The sequence below is a fragment of the Monodon monoceros genome, unplaced genomic scaffold (genome assembly GCF_005190385.1).
Source record: "Monodon monoceros isolate NGI ecotype Baffin Bay Population unplaced genomic scaffold, NGI_Narwhal_1 Super_Scaffold_11, whole genome shotgun sequence".
Lineage (NCBI taxonomy): Eukaryota > Metazoa > Chordata > Mammalia > Artiodactyla > Monodontidae > Monodon > Monodon monoceros.
The window spans coordinates 106,772,308-106,798,735 of record NW_021703767.1 but is presented as its reverse complement, the minus strand read 5'-3'; the positions used below and the strand labels follow the sequence as shown (position 1 = coordinate 106,798,735).

The following is a 26,428-nucleotide window of genomic DNA, read 5'->3' as shown; positions in this document are numbered from 1 at the left end:
GTCCAGTGGTTGGGACTGAACATGATTTATATGTAATTAACACTTAGGCATATACTGCTTGGTAAATCTCATAATAGCACTGGCCTGGGCATTCTGCTGCTGGCTCTGCAGAGAACCAGTTCTGACACTTAACCACAGTTTTCTCATTTCTTAAAAGTGAGGCAGTCCAATTGGACCCCTTGCAGGTCTAAAATTCTTTGACTCTGGTCATCCAGACATCTTAAACCTCAAGACTCATCTTTGGTTATTTCTTCTTTATTGTATTTTAGTCACTAAGTCCTGTTGTTCCTTCCTTCAAAGAAGGAAATTGTTCTTGAACCTGCCTGTTCTATTCTACTATATCTGCTGTTATCTCATGCCTGGACCATCACAGTAGCTTCCTAAATGGTCTTCTTGCCTACAGTCTCTCCCATCCCTCGTTCAACCTGGGACATCTCTAAATTGCTCTTGATATATCAGTTTACTTCTTCCACTTCCTCAAAAAAAAAAATGCTGAAGATAAAAGATAGAGATCAAACACCTTTCGGCAATTGAGGCTTTCCACAATCTTAACTTACCTTGTCACTCATTTCCATATCCCATTACCACCTGACCTTATTCCCCTCTATGTCTCAACTTGAACCAAGACCTAGCATTTATGACCTTTAGTATATATTTTGACACGATTCCATACTATCATGCATTGTTGTTACTTGATCAGTTCATGGGTGAATTCATTGACTCCTTAAAAATAGAACCATTTTTGCATTTATTTGCATTCTCTACAGAACCTGATAGACACTGCGTATATGGTAGATACATAATCAGAACTTGTGGACTGAATTGCGTGTTTTTCTCTGAGGGCCTTCCATAGGCAACCTGGTCTTGCCTTCTTTCCATCCAGAAGTCAGTTCCATCTTCAGGTGCCTGTCCTATCACCACAGCCCTGTCTCCCTAATGGAGAGCTACAGGTCCCAATTTATCCTGTTATTTTTGCAGCACTTTGTAGCAGATCAGCCATGTTTCCACTTCTGCTCTATTGTGTCCTCACAGTGGGCTACTTAAATAGCCCACAACCTCTGTTCTGTATAGGCCTGGACTGCAGAACAGAAGGCCTGTTGGAATTGCTATACCCAGAGTTGCAATGGGGGGACAGGAGCTCACAGAAACAATATAGTGAAGTCGTTTGGTGACTGAGTATGGACCAAAGCTCTGAGACAGTTTTTGGAGGTGTTTCCAGAAACTGGGCATGTGTGACCAAGAGTTAAGGCCAGTGCCAATTTGATAAACTGAACTGTAAAGCTAACAAAACCACAGGTTTGCTTTTGGAGCTAGATTAAAGTTAGTATCTACTCTCATCTCTTTTATTCAAGCAAGGAAATTAAGGTCCAAAGATGAGGCTTCAAATAGCTACTCAGTAAATATCTGCTGATTGCAAATAATCCAGTCAAGCGGGTCCTTGGATGGATTTATTCTTTATAGTACTTCATGTCAAAAATTGGCCAACCAGTCTTAGTTTTAGTCAGCAGTTCAAGAGTAAGAAGAGCTTATTGGCATGACTTCCAAACAGATCACATCAAAGGAGTGTGACCCTGCCAACACCTGGGTTTTGGCCCATTGAAACTGATTTAGGGCTTCTAACTTGCAGAACTGTAAGATAATATAAATTTGTGTTGCTTTAAGCCACTAAATTTGTTGTAATTTTAAACAGCAGTTATAGAAAACCAGTGCAGTGAGAGTTGCCATTTCCTGATATTCTTTAAGAAGTGCTTCTCAAACTTTAAGATGTATACAAATTACCTGGGTGGAGACTGAGAGCCCCATTTCCAAAAAAACTCCCAAGTGATGCTGATACTGCTAGTCTAAGAGCTATACTGAGTGGCAAGGCTTTAAAGCACATTAGATGATTTTATCTCTTTTAATAATCTCAATATGGAGGAAGTGGAACCCAATGGCTGAAAGTATTGGAGGCTCTGTAGTTGACTTACTGGGAAAAAAAAATCCTGTCACTCAATAGCCATGCAAATATAGGCAAATTATTATTATTATTATTATTAATTAATTAATTTATTTTTTGGCTGCATTGGGTCTTCGTTGCTGCGTGTGGGCTTTCTCTAGTTGCAGAGAGCGGGGGCTACTCTTCATTGTGGTGCGCGGGCTTCTCATTGCGGTGGCTTATCTTGCTGTGGAGCTGGGCTCTAGGTGCACGGGCTTCAGTAGTTGTGGTGTGTGGGCTTCAGTAGTTGTGGCACACAGGCTCAGTAGTTGTGGCTTGTGGGCTCCAGAGCACAGGCTCAGTAGTTGTGGCGCACAGGCTTAGCTGCTCCGCGGCATGTGGAATCTTCCTGGACCAGGGCTCAAACCCATGTCCTCTGCATTGGCAGGTGGATTCTTAACCACTGCACCACCAGGAAGTCCCGTGAATTGTTTATTGTTAGATTCAACAGACATAAAGTTCTATCAAATTGCCAAAACAAGTTTTAGACTTACTCTCAATTTCTGTACTTATTGAGGACTGTAACAAACAGTTCAGAGTTTGGTGACAGTCCATGGGCCACTCTTTGAGTGATATTACTCTTTGAATTTTTTAATAATGAATATATATTACTTGTATAATTGCAATTAATTGTTCTAAAAAAAATCCAGTTCAGTCTGATAATAATAGAAATAGGTATGAGGTATAGAAACAGTTCCAAGGATGGAGTAATTTTACAGACAAGGTAGCAAAAAGGAGGTGACATGTGATCTGGCTTTTGAAGGCTACACAGGTATTTGTCAGAAGGATAACTGTGGAAGAGCATTTTAGGCAGAGGAAAAACAGGGGCCAGGGCAGGGAGGTATGAGATTGCTGGGTGTGTTGAGAAATACAGCGGACACCTGTTGTTTCAGCCTGCCCAGCATTCAGTCTCCCTTCTTTCATTTTCCCTGGGGGACCCACAACTTCTCCGTTCTCGCTGTAGGTGGCTGAGGTGGGGCTGACCCCTTCCCCACTTCCTCCCGGCGACTGGTTCAGGACAACAGCCAAGTCCAGGGCTTTGGCTGTACTCCTGGCCAGGGGAGGGGAGAGAGCTGCTTGTTGCTGCTGGGACTGCTGAAAGGAGGACATAAGCCTGGAGCTGCAGAAGAGAACCAGTTTGAGAATGAAGTCAGCAGAAAAAAAGAGCAGAGACCAGAGATGGAAACCCAACCCAAGACTTCATATGGGCCCCTCCCTGTAGTCATAGCCTATATGCTACCCCTGGGATTTTCAGTTATGTGAACAGATAACTTCCTTTTTATTCATTTCATCTTAAACCTACCTTAATTGAAAGAAGATTTACACAAGGAATATTCTGGTGTGTGAGAATACAGTGTGTGTGTACACCAGGGATTGATGAGTCTGCAGAGGTAGGCAGGGGCTGGAAGGTGAAGGACTCAGGAACAGGCCCTCATTTCTAGAGGCTCTCAGGACCTCTGGAGGGTGTAAAGCAGTGATTACCTCAAGAAAATCAAGAGCTATATTAATAAAATAAAAGAATATTAAGAACATTTACTTCCTCAAGCTTTTCTAGTAGTTTCTTTTTTTTTTTTACATCTTTATTGGAGTATAATTGCTTTACAATGGTGTGTTAGTTTCTGCTTTATAACAAAGTGAATCAGTTATACATATACATATGTTCCCATACCTCTTCCCTCTTGCGTCTCCCTCCCTCCCACCCTCCCTATCCCACCCCTCCAGGCAGTCACAAAGCACCGAGCTGATCTCTCTGTGCTATGCGGCTGCTTCCCACTAGCTATCTATTTTACGTTTGGTAGCGTATATATGTCCATGCCTCTCTCTCGCTTTGTCACAGCTTACCCTTCCCCCTCCCCATATCCTCAAGTCCATTCTCTAGTAGGTCTGTGTCTTTATTCCTGTCTTACCCCTAGGTAGTAGTCTCATTTTTATTATTCTTTGCCTGTTTCCCTCTAACTGGGCCTAGGCAATTAAAATTAGAAAGGGCCAGCAAATCCCTAAAAATGACATTTTAAAAATGATTCCATTTTCCTTTTAAGGATTGAGTTATAATTTTGAGCAGCGAAGTAGCTGACCTCATTTAGTAGTGTTTTCTGTTTCCAATAAGTGTTTAACACAAGCGGTCTTTCACGGAAGAAACTTTTAGGAATAATAAGAATCAGCTTTTCTGAAGCTCTCTACACATTTAGTTTTCTCAGAGCGAACAGGAGGTAACTTCTGGGAATCTGAGGACCACATTAGCTATTTTGAACATTATGAAACAAAAATAAATAAGCCTTATTAAAAAATAATAAAATAAATGAGCCTCATATCAAGTTCCCTGCATACAGTTGTCACATTTCTTTAATTTAGAACAATTCCCTAGGGTTTTTGTCTTTTATGGTATTTTTCATGATTCCAGGTCAACTATTTTGCAGCATGTTCCTTAATTTGGAGTTGTCAGTGATTAGATTATGATTAGATTCAGGTTAAATATTTTCCCAGGAATACTCCATTGATGATGTTGAATCTTTCTCTAAGCTTCACAGCAAGGGGCATATGATGTCCAATTATTGTCCAATTTTTGGTTAATTTTGATTATTTGATTAAGGTGGTGTCAAGATTTATCCTCTGTAAAGGTACCTGTACACCTCTGTAATAAGTCATCTATGGAGTGATTCTTTGACAATAAATAGCATTCTTAATAACAGATCTTACATGTATTGTTTCAAACAATAAAAATGGCTCAACATCAAACTCTGTAGAGTTGGAATTATTTCAACAAACCTCTAGTGAGTACTCACTAAATTACGTTACGCTAAAGGGCTAAGACCAAAGTGAGAAAGCCTGACCAGCAAACAGAATTCAGGAGAGTGACAAACCCACATTAAATGTGAGGAAAGGGAAATCCAGAGAAACGAACGATTTTAGACGATTTTAGATTGAGTGGCAGGGTTAGATTAGAACTCTGGTTTTTCTGATGCCCAATCCAGTGTTCTTTCCATGACAGCATCCAAAGGCTCTATTGTAACACTGTTTCTCCCTGGACCGGTGTAACATTGGTTGCTACAGTGAAAATAATTCATCTTACTATGTAACTAAAAGAACAAGCTTTCTCCAGGGCCACCACAAGATGCTTTAGAGGAATTGTTATTTGGATTGATTTAAATTATGTACACCGTGACATTAAACTCACTGGAGCCCTAGTCTAGTTTTGTCTCAGGGAAATGTTTCCTCATAGTGACAGTGACACATGCACACTACCGAACCAGATATTGCTCCTCTGCCACACCTTAAAACTACCACAGATTTCTCTATTCACAAATCACGAAGCAATTCAGAGGTATCTAAATCCTACATCCTGAGAACAACTACTTAGAGCTGACATATAATTGCTTTAGAGTGTACAGTGTTTTCATACATATCACTGGAATCTCAAAAGCAATCCAGTTACTCCTTAAGGTGGGAAGCATGAATCAGTGGTAGATGTCTGCTGGGTTACTAACTGTTTTGCCTTTAGGTTTAAAAATATCTAGTGCGTACCTAATTTTCAGAATAGAAACATAACGGACAAAGTCTTATACATACGTTTAATCACTAGTGTATATTTATTCATTCACTCCCAGCAGGACTATCTCAGCTTCCAATTTAAAAAAGGATCTGGAGATGGGCTGTTTTAGGCATTGTTCATGTGATTCCTTCTAGGCTGCTTTGGATCTGTAGACCCAGAAATCCCAACCTGGTCTCTCTGTTCCCTGGGCCGAGGGAGTTCAGGGAGAAATAGGTAGCGGCGGGGAAGAGACAAGCTGGAAAAGCTCCACTGTATCCCCTCAACAGTTTCAGGAACTGTTTTTAAAAGCGAAGACCAAGCATCACTTGCCCTTTGCTCGCCCTTCTCAATAAAGAACCTCACAACATTCTGCCTGCTTTGCGGAAGTGAATTTAATTAGTTATTACAGCATTCACAATTTTTTACGGAAGGACTCTGGCGGTAACTCCCTTCTCCAGCTGCTAAAGGGCCATCCCAGATCTAGAGGCGGGTTTCCCGGAGGGCTCTACCGTGGGGTAAGTGAACGAAGGGGGTGGTCAGTTGGAAAGCCCTTCAACTAACTCGGCGTCAGCCTTGGGCCCACACCCCGCGAGACAAGTGCTCGGACTGAAGACCCCACCCCCGCCCCGCCCCGCCCCAGGCCCCGCTACCCCCGCAAAGTTTGACCGCACTCGGCCCGGGGACAATGAACACGTGCAAGACCTGGCTGGGCTGCCGTGGACTCCGGGGGCGTAATGATTTCACAACGGTCATGAGGGAGAAGAGCGCCAACCCCATCATTTCTAGGAAGGCCTGAGGCGGCCAGGCCGCGAGGGCGGCCGGGAAGAGACACTCACATGCCGGAAAACCTGCAGAACTACAGCCACGCCCCGCGCACGCGCGGCGCGCCCTGACCTCGCGTGGCCGCGGTCGTGCGGCTCCCTCCGCCAGCTGCCGGATCTAGCTCGCCTGCCTTCTCCGTCCGTCCGCCTTCCGCCCCTGCGCAGTCGCGTCGTCGCCCGCCCTTCCCTCCGCCCCTCGCAGCCGCCGGCTCTTTTGACGTCAGAGGCAGAATCCTGCCGCTTAGTTCTAATCTGATGCCGAGTGCTGGGCGGGGTGGGTAGGAAGGTCGCCTGCTCCTCCCCTGACCTGAACCTCTCTTGGAAAGGAAACCTCTTTTGTAATTTCCTAAGACTTCGAATTAAGCCTTTAAACTGTCCCCGTTTCCTAATAAGGGTGAACACGACCTCTCACCCTAGTTGATCTTCCAACCTGGGAGTTCTGTTAAAAGGGAACTGTAAAATGTGTTGTTATTTGGGTTTATTTGAAGGCTTTCGCTTGTCGTTTTTATGTGTGCCCTTAGGGTGTAAAGTGGAAGAGTGACATCCATAAAATGACGACTTTGTGTATGGAGGCTGGGATAAGCAGTACCTAGTCCGGCTTGATGAGATTAATGTGATTTTAAGTTAGTTTCCATTTGAATAATCCAGGGGTGGCATTTTGAAAAGATGGGTATAAAAAGCTGTTAAAGAACTTGAAACCGTGGTTAATCATTTTGTAAGCTGCTTAAAGACAACGTGAAAAGGTATCAGAAATAAAATGATAATTTAAATTTATAAGGGGCAAAGGTTTTGTCTACCTTTTACAGGCAATGAAATTGACCCAAAGATTTCTGTGATTTGCCTGAGAGGGGTGGAATTCAGGCCACTGCTTTCACCATGCCAGTACTCTGGCCAGCGTGACTAAGGCTGTCTTTAGAGCCCTCTGAGCTTGATCTTTTATTGCCTCTTTTCTTGTCTTCCTACCTCACTTGTCTTTTTCCACTTTCCATGATTTTTGTTTTCTTCCGGAGTTCTCTTTCTCCCCGCCCTCCCTTTGCTTTCTCTATTTCTTTAACTTCCTCTGTTTTTTTGTTTTTTTTTTGTGATAGTTGAGCCAGCCTTTCCTTCCTCCTTTAAATGCCTCTCCATTAAATGACCATAAAAGGAAATAGAAGAATTTTTAAAGTTTATTTTCTTGTTTTAAGGGTGTTTTGTTTGGGGGGGATTAGTTAGATATATAGTATGTATATAGTTAGATATAAAATTTCCTCTTCTAAAAGCTGCCTCCCACTTCTTTCCATAGATGTTCAGTGAAAGTAGGAGTGTGTAAGAGAGAGAGTAGTGAAGGAAAGAAAAGAGAGGGAGAGATAGGAGAGTCCGGAGTGTGTGGTGAGCTGTTTAGAATCAGAAAGAGGAGAAAAACATATATAAACAGAGACATGCTCTAAATTATACAAAACTCAACGTAAAATAACATAGCTGTAGGTAGGTTCTATAAAACTCAAGAAACACATCACTTTCAATCAATCCCTGCACATGCCTCTGTGACGCATTGCCTCAGATGAGTTGTGTCTTTCACAGAATAAACCTGTAGCTTTAGCTGCTCCAGAAGAAACAATCACAGGGGTTCTACCTATGAAATAATAATATACCAGTGATTGCAGACTACATGCCACCCCATAGGCTTCTCAACGTGTTGGCCCCTGTGCCCAGTCCTGCCAGTGGTTTTTGTTTTTCCTTGTTCTACACTTGGGGAACCTAAAGCCCAGAGAATCCCTTGCCCAGTGTTATAGGAGGCAGAACCTCTGCTGCTATTTCCAATTCCATAGTCTCTGAGTGAATATGTATAATAATAAGGAATTAACATCTAATTTAAAATGAATAATAGAGTTCACTAAAGTACACTATTGCCAACTGACTGAAGTATGCTCTCTTATTATCAATTTCTCTCTTTGGTGTCTGTCTTATTCTGCTTGGTTAACAATAACTTGCAGAAGTTGGTTGGAAACATATTTTGTATTCTGCTAAAACATTCAAAGGTACTCCTGAAGTGTGGTTTATGTCTTAGTTCCCTTCATGAAAGAAAATACACTGCTCTGCATTCCATCATTTAAAAATAATCGGAAGCTTGAGGGCATTATGCTAAGTGAAATAAGTCAAATAAAGAGGGACAAATACTGTATGATCTCACTCGTATAATCTTAAAAAGTCAAACTCAGAAACAATAGAATGGTGTTTACCAGGGGCTGGTAGAAGAAATGTGGAGATATTAGTCATAGGGTACAAACTACAGTGGTAAGAGGAACGCATTCTGGGCATGAAATGTACAGGATGGTGACTATAGTTAACAATACTGTATTATATACTTGAAAGTTGCTTAGAGAGTAGATTTTTTTATTCCCCCAGCTTTATTGAGATATAATTGACAACATTGTATAAGGTATGCAATGTGCTGATTTGATACATCCATATATTGCAAGATTATTACCACCATAGTTAGCTAACACCTCCCTCCTGTTACATAATTACCATTTCTTTTTTTTGTGGTGAGAATATTTAGTATCTACTCTCTTAGTAACATTCAAATATAATACAGTATTATTAGTTATAGTCACCATGCTGTGCATTAAATCCCCAGAACTTGTTAATCCTCTAACTGGAAGTTTGTACCCTTTCAACAGTACTTTCCCATTTCCCCCACCCCCTAGCTCCTGGTGACTCTGCTTTCTGAGTTTGGCTTTTTTAGATTCCACATATAAGTGAGATCATACAGTATTTGTTTTACTCTGTCTGACTTATTTCACTTAGCACACTGCCCTCAAGTTTCATCTAAGTTGTCTCAAACAGCAGAATTTCCTTCTTTCTCATGTCTGAATAGTATTCCATTATATATACACCACATTTTCTTCATCCATTCATCAATTGATGGATGCTTAGGTTGTTTCCAGATCTTGGCTATTGTGAAATAATACAGCAATAAACATGGGAGTGTGGATATCTTGATGAGATCCTGATTTCAGTTCCTTTGAATATATATCCAGAAGTGGAACTGCTGGATCATATGGCAGTTCTATTTTTTTTTTTTTGTGGTACGCGGGCCTCTCACTGTTGTGGCCCAGCACAGGCTCCGGATGCACAGGCTCAGCGGCCATGGCTCACGGGTCCAGCCGCTCCGCGGCATGTGGGATCTTCCTGGACCAGGTCACGAACCCGCGTCTCCTGCATCGGCAGGCAGACTCTCAACCACTGTGCCACCAGGGAAGCCCGGTAGTTCTATTTTTTAATTGTTTGAAGAAACTCCATACTGTTTTCCATAGTGGCTGCACCAGTTTGCATTCCCACCAACAGTGCAAAAGGATTCCCTTTTCTTCACACCTTTTGCTGACACTTGTTATCACTTGTCTTTTTAACTATGGCCATTCTAACAGGAATGAGGTGATATCTTGTGGTTCTGATTTGCATTTCCCTGATGATTAGTGGTGTGGAGCACCTTTTCATGTGCCTGTTGACCATGTGTATGTTGTTTTTGAAAACTCTATTCAATTCCTCTGCCTACTTTTTAATAAGGTTTTTTGTTGTTTTTGCTGAGTTGTATGAATTCTTTAAGTACTGTGGAACCACTTATCAGATATATGGTTTGCAAGTATTTTCTTCCATTCTGTAGGTTGCTTTTTCATTTCGTTGGTTGTTCCTTTTGCTGTGCAAAAGCTTTTTAATTTGATGTAATCCCACCTATTGAATTTTGCTTTTGTTGCTTGTGCCTTTGGTGTCATATCCAGGAAATTGCTGCCAAGACCAATGACAAGGAACTTTTCAGCTATGTTTTCTTCTAGGAGTTTTAGGGTTTCAGGTCTTATGTTTAGGTCTTTAATCCATTTTGAGTTAATTTTTTTGAGTGGTGTTAGATAAGGGTCAAATTCTTCTGCATGTGCTTATCCAGTTTTCCCAGTAAGAGTAGATCTTAAATGTTCTCAACACAGTAACAACAACAATAAATGGTAATTACTGTATGTGAGGTGAAGGATGTGTTAACTACTCTTATTATGGTAAACATTTAGCAATATATATTTGTATCAAGTCATCACATTGTGCAACTTAAACTTATGTAATATTATATGCCAATTATATCTCGATAGAGTTGGAGGAAAAATAAAAACAATTATTCATTTCAATGACATTTGGTAGCTGAATAGTAAAAATAGAAAAAATGATAAATTCGATTATTCCCATAATATCTGTGTAATACTATATGTCTACCTTGAATTCAACAATTCACAGAAGCACTGTTCTACATTTTTTTCACATCTTTCTTTTTCTGAATTTTATCTTATTTATTTGTTTTTTATACAGTTCACATCTTTATTGGAGTATAGATGCTTTACAGTGTTGTGTTAGTTTCTGTTGTACAACAAAGTACAACAAAGTGAATCAGCTATATGTATACATATATCCCCATATCCCTTCCCTGTTGAGCCTCCCTCCCACCCTCCCTATCCCATCCCTCTAGGTGGTCACAAAGCACTGAGCTGATCTCCCTGTGCTATGCAGCAGCTTCCCACTAGCCATCCATTTTACCTTTGGTAGTGTATATATGTCAGTGCTACTCTCTCACTTTGTCCCAGCTTCCCCTTTCCTCCCTGTGCCCTCAAGTCCATTCTTTACGTCTGCATCTTTATTCCTGCTCCGCCACTAGGTTCATCAGTACTGCTTTTTTAGATTCCATATATATGTGTTAGCACACGGTATTTGTTTTTCTCTTTCTGACTAACTTCACTCCATCCACCTCACTACAATTTTTTTTTTAATTCTACATTCCAGGGTGGTAATTCTTCAACTTGTATATCTTTTACCTTACCATAAGTTGAGAACCTGGATTCCAGGATGGTAGAAACACAAAGCTTGCTGATTCTAATGAGCATTTATATATTTATAGGACTTTATCATTATCCTTATCATATACTGTGTTTTAAGGACAAAAAAAAAAAAGCATGAGCATTGTTGGGGGTTAGTTTTATTTTTTGTGGCTTTAAAATACAAACAAAAATAAGGATCATATTAGTTTTTAAAATGTCAGCAATACTATTAGCATTTTTACTGCTAGAACTGTGAAACATAAAGACATGAAATAGCATTATCACCTGAGAAGTTATGCTAATCCATTCTGTTATTAGGAAGCTTGAGGATGCAGTTTACTCACATCTGCATTCATGGGATAAAATTTGAAATGCGGGTTCAAACAGCAAGCCTGACTAACTTTATCCTTCTGTCTTATGACTAAGATAGAGGTTTTCACAATTACGAAGCAATTTGAACAGAAAGCATGAGCAAGGGATGGGCTTTATATGTTTCACTGCTCTGAAGCTATAATAGAAAACAAGTACAAAGATTATTCCAGATTATTTTGGAAAAACTTTTATTCCAAAGTATTGTAAACTTCCATTCTGCAGTTGACTGGAAGATTTTTGGATAATGAATCTACCCATTCATATTGATATGTCTTTGACCCTCATACTCTCTTGCAGTTACTTTTGCTGCATAACGAATTGACCCAAATTCAGCAACTTGAAACAACTATTTGATTATGTTCACACGTTTTGTGGGTCAGGAATCAGACTGGGCACAGCAGGGATGGTGGACCTCTCCTCCTTGAGATTTCAGGTCTCATCCCTTGGGCTGGGCTGCCTCAGGGCCTGGGACTGCCAACAGAAGTAACTGCACTTGTCTTCTTTATGTGGCTTGACTTCCCTACAGCTAATGTTCTCAGGGTAGTTAGACTTTTACATGGCAGCTCAGGGCTCCAAGCTTGAGTGTTCTAGTGTGTAAGGCTGATGCTGCATTCCCTTTTATGACCCAGCCTCACTATTGTGTCCACTGTAGTCTCTTGGTTGAAGGAGTCACAAGCCTGCCCAGATTCAAGAAGTGTGCCCAGTGCTCGCTTCGGCAGCACATACACTAAAATTGGAACAATACAGAGAAGATTAGCATGGCCGCTGCCCAAGGATGGCATGCAAATTTGTGAAGCATTCCATATTTTTGGCAACTAGAGATTATCATACTAAGTGAAATAAGAGAAAAACAAATACCATATGATATCACTTATATGTGGAATCTAAAATACAGCACAAATGAACCTATGTACGAAACAGAAACAGAATCACAGATATAGAGAACAGACATGTGGTTGCCAAGCGGGGGGATGGGGGTATGGACTGGGAGTCTGGGGTTAGTAGATGCAAACTATTGCATTTAGAATGCATGGACAACAAGGTCCTACTGTATAGCACAGGGAACTATAACCAATCTCCTGGGATAAACCATAATGGAAAAGAATATAAGAATGAATATATGTGTTTAACTAAGTCATTTTGCTGTATAGCAGAAATTAATATAACATTGTAAATCAAGTATACTTCAATTAAAAAAAAAAAAGAAGTGTGCCCATAGGACCCCCACCCACCATAACCTCTCCATGAAAGGAGTGTCAAAAGACTTGGGGCCATGTTCTAAAACTGCCACTTACTCCAATACCCAACTCTCCCCCATTCAACTCTAAAAGAATTTTCCTTCAGATGTTTTCTCAAAGTGAATACAATGTATTAATAAAATTCCTTACATGGGATCCAAGGCCACTGAAACTTCCATGTAATTATTTTTCTTTCTCAGGGGAAGCAGATGGAATTATCAGACTGTGATTACTGTTTTTAAACATGGCTGCCAATATCTGTATGTCCCTCCTGAGAGATGGGCTGCATTTCTGCAATGAGGGAGGAAAACATGTAATCATCCCTTGTTGAAGAAATCAACTTTTTATTTAAAAACCATGCTTGTGTGAGCAGACGCAAGAAGAACTACAACTCTGAAGCCTGTGGAAGGAAAACCACATTCACAGAAAGATAGACAAAATGAAAAGGCAGAGGACTTTGTACCAGATGAAGGAACAACATGATCCCAGAAAAACAACTAAATGAAGTGGTGATAGGCAACCTTCCAGAAAAAGAATTCACAATAATGATAGTGAAGATGATCCAGGACCTCAGAAAAAGAATGGAGGCAAAGATCGAGAAGATGCAAGAAATGTTTAACAAAGACCTAGAAGAATTAAAGAACAAACAAACAGAGATGAACAATACAATAACTGAAATGAAAAATACACTAGAGGGAATGAATAGCAGAATAACTGAGGCAGAAGAACGGATAAGTGACCTGGAAGACAGAATGGTGGAATTCACTGCCGTGGAACAGAATAAAGAAAAAAGAATGAAAAGAAATGAAGACAGCCTAAGAGACGTCTGGGACAACATTAAATGCAACAACATTTGCATTATAGGGGTCCCAAAAGGAGAACAGAGAGAGAAAGGACCTGAGAAAATATTTGAAGAGATTATAGTCGAAAACTTCCTTAACATGGGAAAGGAAACAGCCACCCAAGTCCAGGAAGCGCAGAGAGTCTAAGGAAGGATAAACCCAAGGAGAAACATGCCAAGACACATAGTAATCAAATTGACAAAAATTAAAGACAAAGAAAAATTATTAAAAGCAACAAGGGAAAAACGACAAATAACATACAAAGGAACTCCCATAAGGTTAACAGCTGATTTCTCAGCAGAAACTCTACAAGCCAGAAAGCAGTGGCACAATATATTTAAAGTGATGAAAGGGAAGAACCTACAACAAGATTACTCTACCCGGCAAGGATCTCATTCAGGTTCAACAGAGAAATCAAAGCCTTTACAGACAAGCAAAAGCTAAGAGAATTCAGCACCACCAAACCAGCTCTACAATGAATGCTAAAGGAACTTCTTTAAGTGGGAAACATAAGAGAAGAAAAGGACCTACAAAAACAAACCCATAACAATTAAGAAAATGGTAATAGGAACATACATATCGATAATTACCTTAAATGTGAATGGATTAAATGCTCCAACCAAAAGACACAGGCTCACTGAATGGATACAAAAACAAGACCCGTATATATGCTGTCTACAGAAGACCCACTTCAGAGCTAGGGACACATACAGACTGAAAGTGAGGGGATGGAAAAAGATATTCCATGCAAATGGAAATCAAAAGAAAGCTGGAGTAGCAATACTCATATCAGATAAAATAGACTTTAAAATAAAGAATGTTACAAGAGACAAGGAAGGACACTACATAATGATCAAGGGATCAATCCAAGAAGCAGATATAACTATTATAAATATATATGCATCCAACATAGGAGCACCTCAATACATAAGGCAACTGCTAACAGCTATAAAAGAGGAAATCGACAGTAACAGAATAATAGTGAGAGACTTTAACACCTCACTTACACCCATGGACAGATCATCCAAACAGAAAATTAATCAGGAAACACGAGCTTTAAATGACACAATAGACCAGAAAGATTTAATTGATATTTATAGGACAGTCAAAAATGTCCTAAACAAGAGATTACAAAAACAAGAGATTACACTTTCTTCTCAAGTGCACACGGAACATTCTCCAGGATAGATCACATATTGGGGAACAAATCAAGGCTCAGTAAATTTAAGAAAACTGAAATCATATCAAGCATCTTTTCTGACCACAATGCTATGAGATTAGAAATCAATTGCAGGGAAAAAAACGTAAAGAACACAAACACATGGAGGCTAAATAATACGTTACTAAATAACCAAGAGATCACCGAAGAAATCAAAGTGGAAATAAAAAAATACCTAGAGACAAATGACAACAAAAACACGATGATCCAAAACCTATGGGATGCAGCAAAAGCAGTTCTAAGAGGGAAGTTTATAGCAATACAATCCTATCTCAAGAAACAAGAAAAATCTCAATAAACAATCTAACCTTACACCTAAAGGAACTAGAGAAAGAAGAAAATAAAACCCCAAAGCTAGTAGAAGGAAAGAAATGATAAAGATCGGAGCAGAAATAAATGAAATAGAAATGAAGAAAACAATAGCAAAGATCACTAAAACTAAAAGCTGGTTCTTTGAGAAGATAAACAAAATAGATAGACCATTAGCCAGACTCATCAAAAAAAAGAGGGAGAGGACTCAAATCAATAAAATTACAAATGAAAAAGGAGAAGTTACGACACCACAGAAATACAAAGCATCCTAAGAGACTATTACAAGCAACTCTATGCCAATAAAATGGACAACCTGGAAGAAATGGACAAATTCTTAGGAAGGTATAACCTTCCAAGACTGAACCAGGAAGAAATAGAAAATATGAACAGACCAATCACAAGCACTGAAATTGAAACTGTGATTAAAAATCTTCCAGCAAACAAAAGTCTAGGACCAGATGGCTTCACAGGTGAATTCTATCAAATATTTAGAGAAGGGCTTCCCTGGTGGCACAGTGGTTGAGAGTCCGCCTGCCAATGCAGGGGACATGGGTTCGTGCCCCGGTCCGGGAAGATCCCACATGCCGCAGAGTGGCTAGGCCTGTGAGCCATGGCTGCTGAGCCTGCACATCCAGAGCCTGTGCTTCACAATGGGAGAGGCCACAACATGAGAGGCCCACGTACCGCAAAAAAGAAAACGAAAACATTTAGAGAAGAGCTAACACCCATCCTTTTCAAACTCTTCCAGAAAATATCAGAGGAAGGAACACTCCCAAACTGATTCTATGAGGCTACCATCACCCTGATACCAAAACCAGACAAAGATACTACAAAAAAAGAAAATTACAGACCAATATCACTGATGAATATAGATGCAAAAATCCTCAACAAAATACTAGCAAACAGAATCCAACAACACATTAAAAGGATCATACACCATGATCAAGTGGGATTTATCCCAGGGATGCAAGGATTCTTCAATATATGCAGATCAATCAATGTGATACACCATATTAATAAACTGAAGAAGAAAAACCATATGATCATCTCAATAGATGCAGAAAAGCTTTTGACAAAATTCAACACCAATTTATGATAAAAACTCTCCAGAAAGTGGGCATAGAGGGAACCTATCGGAGCATAATAAAGACCATATATGACAAACCCACAGCAAACATTCTCAATGGTGAAAAACTGAAAGCATTTCCTCTAAGATCAGGAACAAGACAAGGATGTCCACTCTTACCACTATTATTCAACATAGTTTTGGAAATCCTAGCCATGGCAATCAGAGAAGAAAAAGAAATAAAAGGAATAGAAATTGGAAAAGAAGATGTAAAACAGTCACTGTTTGCAGATGACATGATACTATACACAGAGAATCCCAAAGATGCCACCAGAAAACTGCTAGAGCTAATCAATGAATTTGGTAAAGTTGCAGGATACAAAATTAATGCACAGAAATCTCTTGCATTCCTATACACTAATGATGAAAAATCTGAAAGAGAAATTAAGGAAATACTCCCATTTACCATTGCAACAAAAAGAATAAAATACTTAGGAATAAACCTACCTAGGGAGACAAAAGACTTGTATTCAGAAAACTATAAGACACTAATGAAAGAAATTAAAGATGATACAAACAGATGGAGAGATATACCATGTTCTTGGATTGGAAGAATCAGTATTGTGAAAATGACTATACTACCCAAAGCAATTTACAGATTCAGTGCAATCCCTATCAAATTACCAATGGCATTTTTTTTACAGAACTAGAACAAGAAATCTTAAAATCTGTATGAAGACACAAAAGACCCCGAAGAGCCAAAGCAGTCTTGAGGGAGAAAAACGGAGCTGGAGGAATCAGACTCCCTGACTTCAGACTATACTACAAAGCTAAAGTAATCAAGACAATACGGTACTGGCACAAAAACAGAAATATAAATCAATGGAACAGGATAGAAAGCCCAGAGATAAACCCACGCACATATGGTCAACTAATCTATGACAAAGGAGGCAAGGATATACAATGGAGAAAAGACAGCCTCTTCAATAAGTGGTGCTGGGAAAACTGGACAGCTACATGTAAAAGAATGAAATTAGAACACTCCCTAACACCATACACAAAAATAAACTCAAAATGGATTAGAGACCTAAATGTAAGGCCAGACACTATAAATATCTTAGAGGAAAACACAGGAAGAACACTTTTTGATATAAATTACAGCAAGATCTTTTTTGATCCACCTCCTAGAGTAATGGAAATAAAAACAAAAAGAAACAAATGGGACCTAATTAAAGTTAAAAGCTTTTGCACAGCAAAGGAAACCACAAATAAGACGAAAAGACAACCCTCAGAATGGGAGAAAATATTTGCAAACAAATCAACGGACAAAGGATTAATCTCCAAAATATATAAACAGCTCATGCAGCTCAATAGTAAAAAAGCAAACAATCCAATCCAAAAATGGGCAGAAGACCTAAATTTCTCCAAAGAAGACATTTCTCCAAAGAAGACATACAGATGGCCAAAAAGCACATGAAAAGATGCTCAACATCACTAATTATTAGAGAAATGCAAATCAAAACTACAATGAGGTATCACCTCACACCAGTTAGAATGGGCATCTTCAGAAGATCTACAAAAAACAAATGCTGGAGAGGGTGTGGAGAAAAGAGAACCCTCTTGCACTGTTGGTGGGAATGTTAGTTGATACAGCCATTATGGAGAACAGTATGGAGGTTCCTTAAAAAACTAGAAATAAAATTACCATATGACCCAGCAATCCCACTACTGGCCAGATACCCAGGGTTTTCATAATTATGAAAACCATAATTATGGTTTTCATAATTCAAAAAGACACATTCACCCCAATGTTCATTCCAGTACTACTTGCAATAGCCAGGTCATGGAAGCAACCTAAATGCCCATTGACAGATGAATGGATAAAGAAGATGTGGTACATATATACAATGGAATATTACTCAGCCATAAAAATGAACGAAACTAGGTCATTTGTAGAAGTGTGGATAGATCTAGATTCTGTCATACAGAGTGAAGTAAGAGAAAAACAAATATCATGTATTAACGCATATATGTGGAGCCAGGAAAAATGGTACAGATGAACCGGTTTGCAGGGCGGAAACAGAGACACAGAAGTACAGAACAAACGTACAGACACCAAGCGGGGAAAATAGTGGCGGGGTGGTGGTGGTGTGATGAATTGGGAGATTGGGATTGACATATATACACTAATATGTATAAAATAGATAACTAATAAGAACCTGCTACATAAAAAAATAAAATAAAATTCAAAAATTCAAAAAAAATATCATGCTTGCTTGCTTTTACTCTTTGTTCTTTGGATATACAGTACATGTCTCTGCAAAATGACTGAATGAGAAGGCTATGTGTTAGCAATTCAATAAAAGTAGTTAAAACATGCCCCAGGGCCTGGATTTCAGGGGCAAAATTTAAGGGGGTGCCAAAAAACTCATTTATCAAGATATTTTAATGTAGTATTTTAAAAAATCAAAATTAATGCCAGACAATCCATAATAAAATGTCAAAATTTTAAATAAAGCCATATCAGTTTCCTAGGGCTGCTGTAACAAAGCACCATAAACTGGATGGCTTAACAGAAATGTATTGTCTCCCTGTGCTGGAGGCTGGCCACTTGCAGGGAGAAACCTCATGCCTCTCCCCTAGCTTCTGGTGATTGCTGAAGTCTTTGGACTTTCTTGGCTTGTAGCTGCACCACTCCAATCTGTGCTTCCATCTCCCCCTGACCTTCTTCCCCGTGTGTCTCTGTGTCTTTCCTCATCTTCTAAGGACACCAGTCACTGGATTTAGAGCCCACTCTAATCCAGTATGATCTCATCTCATCTTAATCTAATTATATTTGCAAAGACCCTATTTCCAAATAAGGTCACATTCTGAGGCTCCGGTGGACATAAATTTTTGGGAGACACTATTTAACGCTGTAGACAGGATCAGTATTACTGATTTTCCCTTTTGCCTCAGGACCTAGTATGACTCAGCGTGGTCTCCCCCATTTTAGTAGCAAGCATAGGCTGGCCACTGCCCAGTGAGCTGCTATTACATCATCTTTGTGGTCCAAGACTTAGAAGGCGGCTGTGTGTGTTCTTCCTGAGAACTTTCACCTACTCACCTGCCTCAGCTTCCACATACTTGTATGATGACTCTGAAATCTATTTCTCCAGCCTTGCTACTTTCCTGAGTTCTGGTTTCCAGTATGTTCTTTTTTATATTGTATTATTTATTTATTTATAGATAAGATTTTTTAAAATATTTATTTTATTTATTATCATTTATTTTTGGCTGCGTTGGGTCTTCATTGCTGCGCGCGGGCTCTCTCTAGTTGCGGTGAGCGGGGGCTACTCTTCGTTGTGGTGCGCGGGCTTAGTGTGGTGGCTTCTCTTGTTGTGTAGTACGAGCTCTAGGCACGTGGGCTTCAGTAGTTGTGGCTCGCAGCCTCAGTAGTTGTGGTTCACGGGCTTAGTTGCTCCGCAGCATGTGGGATCTTTCTGGACCAGGGCTCGAACCCGTGTCCCCTGCATTGGCAGGTGGGTTCTTAACCACTGCACCACCAGGGAAGCCCCTCCAGTATGTTCTGATTACCTGTTCTATGCATATAACTATACTATACCCCCCTTCTTCAAGGCTTTTAGGATCATTTCTTTATCCCAAATGTTCTGAAATTGTACAGTGATGTAACTTAGATTTTTTTTTTTTAATTCAGTAAGCTGGGTATTAAGTAGATGCCTTCAATCTGGAAACTCATTTCTTTAAGTTTGAGGGAATGTTCTTTTATTATTTACTCAATAATTTTTTTCCCTTTGCTTTAATCTCATTTCTTTCCAGAACTTCTATTAGTCTAACATTGGGGAGCCTGGATTTTTCTCCTAATGTTCCTATCCTTTTTCCCTTTTTGGTTTTTGTTTATTTTAAGGGAAGTTTCCTTAAAATTCTCTTCTAACCTTTCTTTTGAAATAGTTTTCATTCTGGTTATTATACTATACCCTAATTAGGGTTAGGGTTAGTTTTCAAAAGCCCTTTCTTTTTCTCTGATTGCTTCTTTCTTTTTAAACAAAACTTTTAAGTAGCACTTTATTCTTGCGTCACGGGTCCAACAGTTTTTCTTCTTTTTCAGAGGACACTAATTACTTTGAAATTTTCTTCTGTTGTCTGCATTGTCTCTGTTTCTTCAATTTTTTTTTTCCTTTTTGCCTTGCTCTGTGTCTCTTTTGCCTTGCTCTGTGTCTCTTATGTTGGAGATTTCCCTAAAATGTTTGGTGATCCTTGGCTGTCTGTTTGTACATAAGAGTGAGGATGGAAAAAGCTGATTTTGGTGGGAAGGGGAAGCCTGATGCATGGAGGATTAAGGCGGGAGTAAGCCAATCTCTAGAAGCCTTGCCCTCTGTTAGAGCACAGGAGGATCTATGGCCCTCTAGTTTTGGAGGGGGTAACTCAGCCTGGTCAGAAAGCTTTCAGGGAAATGAGTGGGCAAAGGGGCTGGGAAGTCTTGCAGACCAGTATGTAGGTTTCCCCCCAAATTATTCTATTTTCAATTTATTTCTGGCCCCTGCCTTTCCACTGGCAAGGGGGAGTGGCACTTTTGATCTCTGAGTCTCCAGAATCCTGGGATGGGATAGGCTTGCTAATCACTGCTCTCTGCTCTGCTGGTGCTTTGGTTTCAGCTTTTTCTAGGTTAGTCACATTCAGCTCTTGGGTTGCCAGCTTCCTAAAAATGTGAGTTGGTCTGCTGTTTATATTTTTCTTTATTTCCTTGTGGATTTATAACTTTTACTTTCCTTTTCTGTCTTTTGAGGGGAGTTTGAGAGAGGAGATAAAAAGCATATGTTCAATTCTCTATCTTTTAGGTAATTAATAATTCATTATTAAACTTTGTAGATGATCACTGCATGGTTTTCCCTTAGAAGAGGACTTCTTCAATCACAAATATAATTAAATATGTCAGTACTTTATTTTATCATGGGATTAAATGTTCCACCGGTTAAAGGAACTCATATGTATTAGGGCCATCTAGTGGACAACTTGAATTTAGCACCAAAGGCTTTAAATGCAGCAGGGCACTTTCTGAAACCTAGGAAACGAGCTAGAAAGCATCACTTACTACCATCACTTACCTTGGTGTCTGTAGGCAAAATCTCCCCAAATAGAAGTGTTTCCTCTATAATATGGAAAGAACATACACACATTTATTTTGTAGTTTATTTTAGTACATATTTTATTTCATATTTATGGCTATCTTAAAGTCTAATTGTTGAAATTTAAAATGTTTCTCTACTAATATCCTTGTGGGAGATGAAAAAATAACTGACCTGACTGTCCTCCTTTCTTTATAACAGGCTTTTTATTCAATGAGGATTAGATTCTATTTCTTTATCCTCTGGGATATTTCACTAGTCTATGGCTGGCCTTTCCTAGGAATTAATTGAAAAGGAAATGGCAGATAGGATTAAGCTGCTGGACCCTGTAGAATATTAGAGGCTAGGCTTGGAGGTACCTGTGGCCAGCTGAGCCAAGCTGCCTGTGAATTATGCTGCTCTGTGGTTATTAAGACTTCACGTTACACCAGTGAACTGAAAAGATGTAAGTTATCCAGTCTCTCAATCTTACCCTCAATAATTTACTTTACAAAGAAAAAACCCTGTTCTGGAGATTTCAGGCAAAAATTTTAAATTACTTCTCTTTTTTCATAACTCAAAAGGATTTTATGATTTTATGTCCATAGCTGCACGACCTGTTGTAGATATTCCTAAGCCTCCATTCAGCCAAATCATGAGAGTTCCCCACAGTGTCAAAATATATGAATAGCCAGTGCTTGAGCCAAGTGCAAACCAATTAGGATTTTAAATAGATCACGTATGAGCTGAAACTTGCTACATAATTTAAATGCCATCTAGTGGCCAAATGTCATTTTTAGTCCTCAATCAAAACAGTTTTGGTGCCTTCTAGTATTTTTCTTAGAGTGATTTACCAGATAGTTTTGAATTAGGGATATTATAGCTGCTTCTGCTCTTTGAGTGAAGTGGAATTGGAATATTTCCTGACCATAAAAAATGTTTAACAGCTTGAAATGTGCCTAAGTCCTAGCTCTTATTCCAGATGCATCTGCTTGTATGGCTGCAAAACAAAGAATTGTTGCTTGGTTTGGCTACTAGGTCATTAAATAGCACCAGTAGTTATAATTTATTACTTTGTAACTGATAAGTAAAAAGAAGTGTTATATGTATTGTGAGGTAACTACTGTAGGAACAAAATTCTAAATAATGATGGCCAAAGGGTTTAAAGGATCAACAATTTTCAGTCTCAGAAAATTGAAGAGCTATGAGAGAGACATATCATTTGCCCATAAATGAGTACCATGGGCAAGCAAATTAGTGTGATATAATAATGGTGGTGGTAGTAGCAGCAGCTAACATATTGAATGCTTAAGTGCCAGACGCTATTCTGAATGCTCTGCTTGCATTAACTCACAGCCTAATTAAATAGGTACTATTGTTATACCCATTTTATAGACAAAACTGAGGCACAGAATGCCCACTAGTGAAAGGCTGAGTAGGGATCAGAATATTTGGAGTGTCCTTTGGTCTCTTAGCTGCTTTGGATTTTAGTTAGTACTACTTTGGTTGAAGGATTTTTGAAGAATCATGAAAGTCCCTTTAATAGAACCAGGGCACAGTCAGCCTTGACCATCCTGGGCTGGGGCTCCACGTAGGGTTGGAGATGTTGGCTCAGGGATGAGGTGGAGCAAACAGGGTTCGCTCTGGTCCCTGAACTACCTGCTGGTTCCTTGATCTACCTTGGTTAGACCTACCTGCTCTCTTGGCTCTGTGGGGGTAAACTGCCCCTGGAGAATTGAAGTAAATTTGACTTTTGTATGATTGTGGTCTGAGGTTATTTATAACCTCCTCTTCGGCTTTTTACTCCAGATAGTAGAGAGTTGATTGAGTGTAACCAAACTAGCTGTCTGTGTTTATGCAATAAATAGGACATCATTAAGCATTCTTTTTCTTGTTGGTCACAAATCTGGTTCTATTCTTTCACTTCTGGCATGTGACCAGCTAAAACCTTAATGATAATAAATAAGTTAATACCTCACACAGTACTTTTTTGATTTCAGTGAGCTTCACAAAGTATTTTTGAGGTCGATAACAATGGTTCCATTATCCTCAGTATACAGATAAGGAAACTGGGACTCAGAGAGATTAAGTGGCTTGCCAAAATACACACGACTGCTGGCATAAAATTAAGACTAGAACACCTAGGCATTTCATTGCATTTATTAACACACACACACATTTTGCCAGGCACCCAGATGAATATGTGTGCATGAATAAATGACGATGCCAACGGCGTGTTAAGTAAGGTAGCCTCATATAAAAGTGAAACCAGGCTAACTGCAATTTTATCTGCTATCTCCTACTTTCTCAGTTACTGTTAGAGATCTTTGAAAGGAAGTCAGACAAATCAGTGCTATAGGTTAGATAATTTAGATGTTTTACACTCTCTCTCATAGGCAGAATCTAGGTAATCTTTCAAGGCTTACTCTAGTCCTCTAATTTTATTTTTTAATGAAAAAAATGTAGGATTATATTTCTTTAAAAAATGTTTTACTTGTATAAAATAAGCAGTTTTACAAGCTTATCATGCCTAACACGATTTATCCAGAAGGAGGCAGCATTTTACTATTAAATTGATGCTTCTGCAAAGATTCTAACAAGTTGTTTTTTCTCCTTTTCTTTAAAGTTGTAGACTACCTAATCACACACATCTAAAAAATCTTTCAGGGCAAAGATTCTTGGATATCACCAGAGCTCTGCATATTGAACAGTTATAAAATCCAAATCCTGCTCAGATTAAACACATCTAAAATTACAAGTAGCAAATCCGTTGATAGGAACTCTTTTTCAGTAAAGATAATAATCAAAATATAGAGTTGAACAGAAGTTGCAGTAGAAGAAAGGGAAAATGAATGGTTCGATTATTGTAGAAACTTGTAGAAAATAGGTATTTAATCAATAAAATATAAACTTTAGATTAAAAAACGCTTTAATTCATTCAGAAATAAGGATAATGAATTAGTTTTAATCGTCTACCTAGTTTCATAAATGTAACTTGCTTTTTTTCTTTCCTTGTTTTCATAGAATCGCAGGATCTTTAGAAGGGATCTTGAAATTTCACGTGACATATTTCAGTGATTGCTGGTTAGAACTCATTTCACCCATCAGGGGAAGTGCGTCTATCTGTTTTCAAGGAATTAGGAAGAAAGGGATTCCAGTATGATAGGGGAAGTGCAATTGTGAGAATGACAGGATGGCAAGGGGGACTTTTTCTATTGCCCTGTGTTTGACAAAAAGGGCCCAGAGCTCAAAACACTAACTGGGGTCTGCCACTTTCTCCAAAGTTTTCCTAAGGGTCTGAAGAACTGGGCATTAGTCCCCACCTACACCCTCTGCCCCTCAATACTCAGTCCCTGGTCTATAAAAGATGAGGGGAGTAGGTGATTCCTCCCCTTCGTATTGGGGAGGGATTTCTCCTGACTCTCATTGCCAAATGAAGAAAGAGGCTCCAAGAAAATGGCTTTTAGGGTCTACCCCTGGTGACCTCTGCTTGGATAGCAGAGTTGCTGGGCTATCCATTCCTACCAGAGCAGAGAAGATGGAAGCCAGGGAGAGCTGGCTGGCCATGTGGAAGAGGTGACAGTGGAACAGTGATCTTGCCCACCCTTATGTGGCATGGCCAGGGTGTGAGAAATTCCTTGGAACAAGGGAACATATGGAAGGCAAATATTCTTGAGCCACCTTGCTGTACAACTCCCCGCCCACCCCCCCAGGACTATGCACCATGACTTGGGTTATATTACTAAGATAACTGAGGGCATGGGTGGGAGAGGTCCAGCTAGAGCTGAACCTTCCAATGGGAAGATCCCTCTGGATAATTTTCACCTGTGCTCCCAGAGAGGTGGACTTTGGATACTGACATGCACACTCAGGGCTCACTGGAGAAGCAGAGCAGCCAACAGAGAGACGGCTACGGCTGCCCCTTTCCTTCCCCTTCTTCCTGATTCCAACACTTGAGAGAGAGAAGCCCGGCCTGGGACAGATAGGAGAGGGTGTTTTGCAGCCAGGACTCCCTCTAACTCCATCTCACGCCAAGCAGTCAAGATTCCAATTCATGCCTTCCCTGGAGTGGTGCACTATGAGGAGACAGAATTTACATAGAGTTTGAAATTGAAATTTTATACATTTTTGAATAACCAAAAGTGAATAGAAAGTGATGGAATCTGGCCAGGATGTCATGGAGTGATAGGAAAGGGAAATGTGGAGTATAGATGAAGGCAGGTACAGTTCTGATCACCAGTTCCAGTGGGTCTAGTTTCCCTAGAAACAGACTGGGAAAACTTCAAGACTTCTAAGAGAATCACCATATCCAATATGGAACCACCCAAGCAGCAACGTAGAAATGGCTGAAGGTAGCATTTAAACATAGACAGGGTTAAATACAGAGTCCCAAGAATCCCTTGGCCTCTATGTGATGTGGAAGGAGCCAGAAGTTTCTACTTGACCTGATGAAGGGAGAAACCAGAAGCCTGCTTGGGCTGTGGTAGCAATGGGTGGGACCCCAGTGCAGGCTTCTCTTAGGGGCTGCTGGAAGATGAGGTGGAGATAGACTCAGAGGATTTACAGAGCCAGCCTGGGATAAGGTGGAGCCAGTTAAGAGGAAAAGACCCTCGAGACCCCCAGCTTTGCCAAAAGATCTGACCACAGATGTCTCCAGCAGGGTATGAGCAGGTGGTGCAGGGGACATCTCTGAGGACTCCAGTCCTGGAGTCAACCACCCCCTTCAGCTGCCCCCAAGGATATACAATCTCTGCCCTACCTGTAAGTCCCCATCTTGGGAGGAGGGAGGAACAAGAGAGGAGAGAAAAGTCTTAGAGGGAGTTTGAACTTCAACTGACTGCATATTTATCTGGGACTGTTTAAAACAAAGTAACTGATTGATTCTTAACTGGTAAGTTTGTATCTCCCTTTATCCCGTCCCATTCCACCACCTCAAAAAGTGGGAGCGGGGATATATTAGACTTTGGGGCTTCCATAACAAAACACCACAGACTAGGTGGCTTAAACAACCCAAGTTTATTTTCTCACTGTTCTGAAGGCTGGAAGTCCAAGATCAAGGTGCCAGCAGATTTGGTTCCTGGTGAGAATCCTCTTCCTGGATTGCAGATGGCTACCTT

General features: G+C 39.9%; 1 non-coding gene across 1 annotated transcript; it reads left to right on the top strand.

Annotated features, from left to right (window-relative positions):
* The first annotated feature begins 12,232 nt into the window (after positions 1–12,232).
* On the top strand, positions 12,233–12,339 carry LOC114891387. Its single transcript, XR_003792495.1, has one exon. It is a non-coding gene; the product is annotated as a U6 spliceosomal RNA (small nuclear RNA).
* Positions 12,340–26,428: the final 14,089 nt, after the last annotated feature.